General features: G+C 49.2%; 1 long non-coding RNA gene across 1 annotated transcript; it reads left to right on the top strand.

Moving 5' to 3' along the window:
- Positions 1 to 883: 883 nt before the first annotated feature.
- LOC122681150 lies at positions 884 to 4399 on the top strand. The gene is made up of 3 exons (XR_006336886.1): positions 884 to 1124; positions 2784 to 2923; positions 4273 to 4399. It is a non-coding gene; the product is annotated as an uncharacterized LOC122681150 (long non-coding RNA).
- Positions 4400 to 6946: the final 2547 nt, after the last annotated feature.

Here is a 6946-nt window from a genome sequence, read left to right as displayed (position 1 = left end):
GGGCCCCCTTGCTAACAAGACTGGAGTCGTTCCTGGAACGTCACCAGCACAGAGCTAACAAGATACAAAAACAAGCTCCCATCACAGGACCTCGCTTTCAAAATGGAGAGCGAAGAGCAGATCAAGAACAGCCCGAGGGTGGAATGTTCTAGAAAAAGAGCTTCAGCACCAGCTGCACCAGCCTCTCCCCAGAATGCTGGTGGTGGGGAGGGGATGGAGTTGGGGGGGGCTGGGGGGGTCTGGACAATTGGCCAGGGTCTCTGAGGGGAAGTGATAAATTGCTGTGTCTCTCTTTCCCCATCCTACCTGCCCCTTTTCCATTTCATATTTCAGTAGAAAATTCTCTCAGATAACCCATCATCATTCATACTCATTTCATTTCCAAATGGGCTCCTAATTCTCCTGCCCACCTGGGAAAGCCCACACTGCTCACAAGAGGTCCTGTTGTCTTACTTCTATGACTCCTAGTCTCTAGAAGAAAGTCTATACACTGTTCTATGGCAGAAACCAACACAACATTATAAAGCAATTATCCTCCAGTTAAAAATAAAAATAAAAAAAAGAAAGTCTATAAAAGGCATTTATCAAAAAGTAGGAGCTGACAGAGAATCCTAGCATTTCCTTGCTGTTTACATTTATTTTGTTTCCGTGGTTCTCGTCAAGCGGGGAAGCTCACTGCCCAACATGCCCCAAGCATGGTGTGCTTATCCACATGCATATTTCATCACCTGAAATTCCCACTTGCATCTGACTCACCTTACTTTAGATGTGTCCTTTTTTTCCTAGTTGCCTGACTTTAAAAAAAAAAATCTGAGAATAAGTTTTAAAAAACAAGTTTCTGTACCCTCCACTGAGGTCGGAATCTTGGAGGCAGAGTGGGAGACTGAAGCGGGGCACCTCCTGCCCCAGAAGCGACAGCCGAGGGAACAAAGGTTTCTGTGTGCAGCTCCGGTGCAGGAACCTCAGGAAGTGAGTGTGTTCCAGCCTGGGAGGCCGGGTCAGGTGAGGCTCACTCCCCACCAGCCTGGGCGTGGGGCCCTCAGGCCCGGAAGTGAGAGCTGGGATCCCCACTATCTCCTTTCTGGGAGGATCTGAGGCTCTACCCTGCCCTTCACGTCTGTTCCGTGAGTGCTGGGGTTCTTTTAACTTTTTATTTTGTACTGGGGTACAGCCGATTAATAAAGACTGTTGTGATAGTTTCAAGTGAACAGTAAGGGGACTCAGCCATACACATACATGCATCCATTCTCCCAGCTCCCACTAGGCTGCCATGTGACATTGAGCAGAGTTCCCTGTGCTACAACGTAGGCCCTTGTTGGTTATCTATTTTAAAAATGGCAGGGTGTACATGCTCTCCCTAGACGCCCTACCTAACTGTCCCTTCCTCCCAGAAGATGGTATTTTGAATATTGGTACTTAACCAAGTCCTCAGCAACCTGCAATGCAGGAGACCCCCATTCGATTCCTGGGTTGGGAAGATCCACTGAAGAAGGGATAGGCTACCCACTCCAGTATTCTTGGGCTTCCCTTGTGGCTCAGCTGGTAAAGAATCCGCCCACAATGTGGAAGACTTGGGTTCGATCCCTGAGTGGGGAAGATCCCCTAGAGAAAAGAAAGGTACCCACTGCAGTTTCTGGCCTGGAGAATTCCATGGACTGTATAGTCCATGGGGTTGCAAAGAGTCGGACACAACTGAGTGAGTTTAAAAAAAAATTAAAACCGAGTCCTCAGCAACCCCCCACAGCTAGACGAACTATCTTCATGTTTCTAGTGACTAGAAAAATTTTGCCTTCTTTGCTAAGGGAATCCACCTTCAGGCTGTTTTCTGCCCTTCCTACTGGGTCTAACCTGTGAGCTGGCAGGTATTCTTAGCCCCTCAGAACTTGGCAGGGCAAGGAGTATCCTTGAGGGGCGTCAAGTCCTGTGAGTCAATAATTCCGAGTCAGAATATGCTAAAGGGCATGGAGCAGATTGTATGGGACGAACCAGAGGTCCCAAAGCATCTTCCTTCCAGAATCTCTGGGACATAGGACATAGAAGGCACCAAACCAGTGTAATAAAAATGTGAAAAATGGACCATTTGGATCCAAGGAGAAACCTTGAAATTCATGCTTACTATCTGGCATTTTATCTGCCACAAAGCAAGTCTAAATGCTAAGGTCCTCATTGTAACTGTGAGGAAAGGAGCCCCAACACTCTCCGTGAGGAGGAGCCTGGGAGGACAGAAATCAGTTCTAGGAACATAACATTCCTGAAGGGCTTCATCTTCTCTTCATTTACATTCACCATCGTTATTTGTGTTCTCTGTTAACTCATGTAAAATCACAACCAAGAAAATCCAATTTACAGAGGGCATTAGGAGGCGGTGTTAGGAAATAGCACCATAGAGTTCAGAAAAATATCAAGAAAAAGTCGAGTAATTGGTTGCACAAGCTGTTTTATTCGCTGGTTGTTTGGACTGACAGTTGATGACAATCAGAAGTTTCAGAGGCGGAACTGGGGAACCTGAGGGAACAGCGGAAATTTTAAACATTTTTGGTGGTTGTCACAAGCAAATATAAGGAATGTTGTGTTTTTGCTTTCTCTCTCTGCCTTTCTGTATATGTCTCTCCTTTGTGTGTCTCTGTCTCTCCGCCCACATCTCTCAGCTTCCTTTGTCTTCACAGTGCAAACTCTGCCCCTGATGACTCAATGACCCCAGAAACGGTCCTTCCAACGGGCTCCGGGGTTAAAGGCTGGAGTGGGGGAGTCTTGAGGGCTGGGCTCTGTTCTCTGCCCCCCAGGTGACCTGGACAGAGGGAAGGGGCAAGCTTCCTCCATGACCTGGAGCGCAGCTCCTGTGACGAGCTCCCCACCAGGCCCTGGAGTGGAGGAAGGAACAGAGAAGCAGACCGCAGGGCAGAAGGGACTCAGAACAAGTCAGGTGAGAAATGATCAGCCCTGTCTGCTGCAGAGGTGCCTCATTTGCCGAAATATGGCCCTAAATGGATGGCCCATTCTGGTAAAAATGTTTTATAGACTCAAGAATAGTCTGCCCCAGGCAGGATCACAGGACTACATCATCAGTGGAAGGAGAGCTGGCGCTCTGAATGATGCTTTCCAAATAGCATCGCAGGGTGGGGGGGTGCAGGGAGACTCCCCCAGATGCAGGACTGAGACCCCAGCAGGGAGACTCCCCCAGATGCAGAACTGAGACCCCAGGAACTGACTCTCAGATCCCATCTGGCCTGGGTTTGGCTTAGGCTCTGAGATCAGATGGGGTCCCAAGGCTGAACAGGGAGCAGCCAGAGGGAGGCCGCTCAGGAGGACTCAACTTTCTGCTCCTGGGACCTGGGGCTAGACTCCATCCTCTGCTCTCTGTCCACCCGAGTCACCAGACTCAGGAGTTCCCTAAACTGTATGCAACAGGCAGGGGTTGTGTGCATATGTGTGTATGTCTGGGTGGAGAAAGAGGTGTGTAGTTTATATGGGAATCTCAGACGTTTTATTTGCCAAAAAACCCCAAAACCCCTGCTATAAGCCAGCACTGCTACTCACACACGCATGGTCCATGTGGGCCTGTCTGCAACCTGAAAAAGCACTATAGTTCAGAGCTGTTGTTTTGGGTTTTTCGGCATGTTTGCCCTTGACTGCTGGCCCTGAACCGCTTCAGTTCTGAGGTGGGAGGAAGGGTGCTTTAAGATCCGTTATTACAAACTTGAACATGTAAAATGCCGCTGGGGACACAGGCCTGTGTGTGGACAACAGCATTTCACAACTAAAACACAGAACGAATGTATTTAAGCTGACTGACTTGCCAGGATTCTCCAGTGAAGCAGAACCAGCGAGACATGTATATTGATACATCTGATAACATCTAGGGAGAGAGAAAGACCACAAGCTCACCTTTACTCAGACCCTCATGGGCTGGCTGAGGCCCCCCTATCCCCACATGGAGAAGGGATGCTTCACTCAGTTCACTGATTCAAATGTTAATCTCACTGGAAAGATTCAAATGTTAATCTCATTGGAAAGACTTCACAGTCACATCCAGACATAATGTTTTGCCAACTATCTGGGCACCGATGATCCGGCCAAGTTAACACATAAAATTAACCATCACATGGCAACACTGCCAGAATCATAATTTCCTTTCCTAACTGGGAAATCCCTATGTAACTCATTTTTCAAAAGAACCATCCATCTCTCCTTTCCTCTGTTTCCTGAAGTAACTCAGCAATTACAAAGATCAGTTTATTCCATCTTATCAGCACCTGTGCTCTCCTTTTGCAGGAAAAGTGTTGGAAGTATGAGGAAGTTGCCGTGAACCAGCTTTCAACATCGCACAGGAGAAGGAAATAGTTTTTCTCTGAGAGGGTCCGGTTCACATCACCAGTGACATTTCCCGGAGGGGTTAAACTCTTAATGGCCACATACTCTGCAGAAATAATGAGTCTGGCTTTCTTTCCATTTTTTTCCCCCAGTGTCTGGATATTGACTCTAATTGGTCCAGGACAACATGGCTCTGCGTCAAGGTCTTGGAAAGCATCCAACTGTTTCATATATAATTTAAAGTTTATCTGCCGGACATAAAGCAGAATTATTTTTAAGTTTGGACAAGGACACTGAAAAACAACTGTAGGCTGGGGGAGGGACAGGGCCTGAAGGCAGCATTTCCTTGTTTAGCAAGCCGGTTCATTTAATCTTGGACTTTCCCAAGTCTAGGGAAGAAGGGGCGAGAAGATGAGGCACCAGGAAAATGGCAGATGGTGGTGGAGCTGCGGTTGTAGATTAGCTGAAAATTAGCTCAGGGGCTGGGACAGAAGGGAGTTGCTAAGATGAGGGATCAGAGGAGAATCAGGACCCTGGCGACACTTCTGCAGCCTTTGAGACCCCGAGCAGAGGGCCCAGCAAAACCCGCCTGCATGCCCTCTCTGGGATGGTAAACCTGTGATATAAGTGGTCATATAAGCCACAGAAGCTCGGGGTAATTCTGCTTGGGGTAAGCAGTGGAGAACCAACACACTGGAGGTAAGCTGTGACCTCAACATGGCATGTGATTCTCCCTCTTGTATCAGAGAAGCCTCTTCTAAGGCCAAACAAACAAACAAAAAACCCACCACCAGCTGAAGAAATACTAAAATAAACACACTGCAAAAGAAAAAGAAGGGAAAGATGGCTGTATCTTTCCACAGACTCTGTGCATGCTAGGTCGCTTCAGTCGTGTTTGATTCTTTGCAACCCTGTGGACTGTAGCCCCCCAGACTCTTGTCTGTGGGATTCTTCAGGCAAAAATACTGGAGAGGGTGCCATCTTCCCAACCCAGGGATGGAACGAGAGTCTCTTATGTCTCCTGCATTGGCAGAGGGGTTCTTTACCACTGCACAGTGTGGGAAGTCCCATAATAAGCAGAAGAAAGGAAAACATCTAAATTTACATATGCATGTGTGCGCACACGTTCACACAGTTTAATGGTATTTCTGACTCTCCTTCATTTATTAACATATCCTAAATACACTTCCGTGTAAATGGAGATTTGTCTTCATAATCATACCAGCAATAGAAGGCCATGTGTATATTTGCATCAAAATGTACTTAACCCATTGTTTGGACTCTTAGTTTGTATCTATTATTTTTTATTAGGTTGGCCAAAAATTTCATTCAGGTTTTTCCATATCATCTTACAAACTGTTTGGCTAACTCAATATATTACAGACACTCGATGACAAATGGCCAATCCTCTAAATTACAAAAATGTCAATTTTATAAGAAGATAAAGACTTTGGAACTAAAATTCAAAGTGCAGAATGCTGCAGAAAGGGATGGATGATTCTGGAGGCCAAATCCTGGACTGGGGACACCTCTGGCTGGAGAAATGGGAACCTGGCTCCACTCTCCCAGCCAGGACAGGGAAGGGCAGCCTCCCGATGCCCAATGTCTTCTCAGCATCGCTGCTCAGTTTCACTCTGTGGAGCAGGTGCGCTCAGACTCTGCAATCATAAGAATGTGCTGCAACTTGTTGAAAATACGTCTTTCCAGGCAGCATTCCCAGAAACAGGGCTTCTGCGGTTCTGGTGGAGCGGGAAAAACCAGGCCAGGTGATTCAAATGACCACGGTGGGGTGGGGTGGGGGGCGGGGTGGGGTGGTTGGTGGGTTTAGAAGTTGCTCCATCACTTCTACTCCAGGGTAGAGATCAGACCTCTGGCCTTGTCCATGGCAGGTATTTGTATCTTTTATGCAAAACAATTGTGATGCTCAGAGAAAGGGCAGGAGGATAAGGCAAGTGCCAGATAGAAGTGCGCGCACACACCGCTCTGTCCAGGGCAGCCAGGAGTAAACCACCGTCAGGCTGCTACGGGTGGACGGGACGGCCTTGACTTAACCTCTTTTCCCTGTGTCCACTCGGCGAACATTTGCTGCGCAAGTAGTAAGGGGAAACTGTGCCGTCCCCACAAGGGACTGATGATGCGGCCGCTTATGAAACTCTTTTTTCTGGGGGTGACCGTACCCCAAGCTCAGCGCTGTGCGCTCCGAAAGACTGCGCATCCATCTGCACCCGCGGCAGGAACCGACAGGGACCAAGCTCCCTGTTCATCCCTCACCCAGTGGACCAAACACTAGCGCCTCGGCCGGCGACCCCGGACAACGCGGCTTCCAGGGTCTTATCGCCTCGCCAGGACCTTCCTGCCCTTCCCCCGCCCCTTCCCTTCCAGCGCCCAGCCCGGCGCCAGCAGTAGCCAGAGTCCCCGGGTGTCCTCCACGACCCCAGTCCGCCTCCTCGTCGTGCTGCCAGAGCCCCGGTGGGGACGAAGCCGGCGCTTCGTCCTCGCCCGCAGGCGACGCCCACCGACTCGAAGATCCGCAGGCCGTAGGAAAGGCTGGGGCGTCCGGGCCCCGAGATCCACCCGGGCAGGAACCCTGCGGGAACTGGCGCGCGCCTAGGCGACGGTTCGGACCCCCCAACCG

Source organism: Cervus elaphus, chromosome 23 (genome assembly GCF_910594005.1).
Source record: "Cervus elaphus chromosome 23, mCerEla1.1, whole genome shotgun sequence".
In the NCBI taxonomy this organism is placed as follows: domain Eukaryota; kingdom Metazoa; phylum Chordata; class Mammalia; order Artiodactyla; family Cervidae; genus Cervus; species Cervus elaphus.
This window is presented reverse-complemented; position numbering and strand designations above follow the sequence as displayed.